This window comes from Myotis yumanensis, unplaced genomic scaffold (assembly GCF_028538775.1).
Source record: "Myotis yumanensis isolate MYYU_CA2020_CCGP unplaced genomic scaffold, mMyoYum1.0.hap1 SCAF_16, whole genome shotgun sequence".
Taxonomy (NCBI): Eukaryota; Metazoa; Chordata; class Mammalia; order Chiroptera; family Vespertilionidae; genus Myotis; species Myotis yumanensis.
The window spans coordinates 13459205-13463152 of record NW_027223767.1 but is presented as its reverse complement, the minus strand read 5'-3'; positions in this window follow the sequence as shown (position 1 = coordinate 13463152).

Genomic DNA, 3948 nt, shown 5'->3' with positions numbered 1-3948 from the left:
TGGAATAGAATAGGAAGCTCAGAAATAAATCCTCATGCATATAGCCAATTGATTTTTTGGAAAATTCAAACCCAAAAGAACGCTTATTCATCTTTTCACTGTATTTTTGTTGTCAACACTATTATAGATGTTCCCATTCCTCACCCTTTGATTTTTTTAACAAGGGTTCCAGGACCATTCATTGGTTAAAGGACAATTCTTTCCACAAATGAAGGTGATGAGTAAACTGGATATCCACATGCAGAAGAATAAAAATGGACCCTTACATTGCACCACATAAAAAATTAACTCTACTTTCCAGGGAGCCTTTGGTGAGTTCCAGGACCTGGTAGATATCCAGCGCTGCCCCTGGGGAATCCCCTATCTCCTTTCCATCCCGGTCCGGTTGGAGGGGGTTTTAGAATCCATGGTCACTTCCTTCCTGAGACACCGGTCAATGTCGATGGCACTGAAAAAGGTGACTGACCTGGGGCAGGTCGTGGAGACCCAGCTTGTAGGCAAACATGCACCTGGTAAGAAGGCCAGCCGGCCCGTAGCCTGCCGAGGCGGGCACTGCTCCCGTGGAGCTCATCGGGTGCGCGGGCGCCCACACTCAGTCTTCCGGCTGCACTTTCCCAGTAGCAGGCCCAGCCAGAAAGGACCGCCTGTCATAGAAGGTGCAGATGATTTTAAAGGGTTCAGAACCAAGAGGCCAAGGTCGGTGCAGGCTGTGGGACAAGGGGGTGGTGTTGCTTGTCGGGTAAACAGAAAGCAGAAGCCCCAAAGTGCCCATTAACTCAGTCATTTCGTTTCTTTTCTCCTTTTCTTCTTGGCCGGTTCTTTGTTCTGTTCCCCGCGCTCTGACGCATGTCCTACAAGAAGTAACGCTTCGGGTGACCACCCTGCTCAGAGGCCCGGAAATAAACACAGATCCTTTGTCTTCTCAAAAAAAAAAAAAAAAATTAACTCTACTTATCAACAAAACAGAAAATAAGTGCTGACAAGGATGTGGAGAAACTGAACTCCCTGGTACTGATGCAGGAAACATACAATGGTGCAGCCACCATGGAAAACAGTGTGGTGGATCCTCAAAAAATTTAAAATTGAATTAGCATATGATCCAGTAATCCCACTGCTGGTATGTAGCCAAAAGGATTCAAAGCAGGGACTCATTTGTTATTTATACACTTATAATCACAGCAGCATTATTGACAATAGCCAAAAGGTGAAAGCAATCCAACAAGTAAAATTTTGCATATATAGTCAAATGATTATCAGTGTCTATCCGTAGTTGAATGGATAAATAAAAGCCTTAAAAAGGAAGCAAATTTAGACACATGGCATAACATGGCTTAACTTGAGGACATCTGGCTAAGAAAAATCAGCCAGTCACAGAGGATACTGCATGTGTCCATTTATATGAGGTACTTAGAGTTGTCAAATTTCTGGAGATAAAAAGTACAATAGTGGTTGCTGCGCTCTGGTGGGAGGAGGAAATGGAGAGTTTTTGTTTAGTGGGTACAGTTTCAGTTGGGGACAATGGAAAAAAGCTCTGGAAATGAATGGGTTCACCAATGTCAATATACTTAATGCCACTAACCTGTAAACTAAAAAATAATTAAAATGGTAAATTTTGTGTTCTGTTTATCTTACCACAAAGGAAAAAGCAAACATTTAAGTACTTTATAAAACAAAAATATTTATGTCAAATAATAACTTGGACTGACCCATAACAATGCAGCACATTAAATGATGAAGTGGTAATAATAATAATAATAATAATAAAAGAAAACAGGGAAAGTGTATTTGTCATAACTCAGAAATAAAATTCTGCACATAAGATTTGGTGTAATTACAATGAATCAGTATCATACTGACTCCTACATACAACACTCAGATTTTAGAATTTTACATCAGGTTTATCTGTGCCAATTATAAAAGACCTACCATCTTTTGGTATTTATTTTAAAACATATGTAACAGGATAAAAGTGCAGAACTTGTGGAATATATCAGCATCAGAGCAATTCATTTCATGATTAGAGGTTGGGTGCTATAGGGATATGCTTAATAATCTCATATTACTCTTCTAGGATTGGCTAGTCAAGAATAGGAAATAAAACATGTCCGGATTTGGTGAGGCTGAAGGAGATGTGGGTTTGTGGACATGCACTTCCTCTGCTCCCTGAACTCCAAATGAAACAAAAGAATGACCAGAGGTCAATGAACTACAACAGGAACCTCTGCCAACCATGCAGCTAAAAGACAAAAAGTCAGGGCATCACAGGCTTAACAACCGTGATCACTGAATAAAAATCGGGATTTAAGAGTCAACAGGCCATAAAGAAGCTTTAGGAGAAAGTTCAGTGGAAAACTAAGGCCAGAAGCCAACAGCCAGAGGGTCAAATAGAGAATGGGTGGTTATGATATGAATCAGTGGGTGCTCATGACACTTTCTGGGATGATCCACCTGCATATTGGGTGCAGTTTGGGGACATTACTTCACCTCTTTGAACTTGAATGTCTTCATTTATTTTAAATGGTACAGCAATAGCTACCTCTTTAAGTTTTTTAAGGATTAAATGAAAGGTGTTTTATATTTTTGTCCTATCAAGAAAGTACACTTGCCCTAACTGGTTTGGCTCAGTAGATAGAGAATCGGCCTGCAGGGTGAAGGGTCCCAGGTTCGATTCTTGTCAAGGACATGTACCTTGGTTGTGGGCACATCCCCAGTAGGGGGTGTGCAGGAGGCAACTGATCAATGTTTCTCTCTCATTGATGTTTCTAACTCTCTATCCCTCTCCCTTCCTCTCTGTAAAAGATCAATAAAATATATTTTAGAAAAAGAAAGTAAACTTATCCATTTTTTCTTTGAGAGTGTTGGTGGCATTTATATCATACTAGTGGCCCAGTACACAAATTCATGCACATTGAAAGGAAATTATTCAGAAGAAATATTTTAATATCGCTATTTGCCCTTTCTCTATAATACAAGTGTCTACCAAATTCATGATTGATAATAATGACAGGTTGAACACATGTGTACAATTTGCACCAGCAAGAGCTTTATATGGATTGTGCATGCTCGAGTCAATTTAGCCATATATATATATATATATATATATATATATATACACACACACACACACACACACACACACACACACACACACATATAATCTTGCTTAATTAGACTTGCTTTCTGATTTAGCTAAACTTTTTCCTGCCCAGTTAAGCACCCCAACTTCTCTTTCAGGTAATTGTAGCAACACAGCAGTAAATTTCAACACAAAGCAGATTATTATGGTGGATCATGCAGGGAGAAAAAAGAGTGAAATCTTTAACTGCAGCAGTGTTTGACTATATTCTGTGCAGTGAGAAAACCTGAAGTCATTTTCTTTTTTATTGCTAAAAGTATTACAAAGGGTATTGCATATGTGTCCTTTTTTCCCCCCTGCCCTTGACAATCCCCTGGCCTCCCCTACCCCCCAGTGTCTTATGTCCATTGGTCATGCATACAAGTCCTTCGGTTGACTGAAGTCATTTTCAAAGTCCACCATTTCTTACTTTTTTTCAGTAGGATCAAGTTTCTAAGCTTTCTAAATCTCCATTTTTCAGCTAATGAAAAAAAAATAGTATTCCACCAAGTCTCCTATCTACCTACTCCAAGACTTCTGTGAGGATCAAATGAGATCCGGCATAGGAAAATGCTTCAAAGACACTTGGTTAAAGTGTAAAATGTTTGCACCTGGCTATAAAGTAAGTTGTGTTCCTGGGCTGAAGAAACTCCAAGGAGGCTAGTCACTAGGGAGAGGAAGCCAGGCGTTGCTAAGTGATGTCATTACCCGGAGCCCACAGCCACCGTTTCCGGGCTGGGCTGGGCTTTGGGCTGCATTTTCTGCCATGGGGTCTCGGCAGCATCAGCTGCGATTTGGTGGGTTGTTGCTCCAGGGTGGTGGCGGAGCCTGTG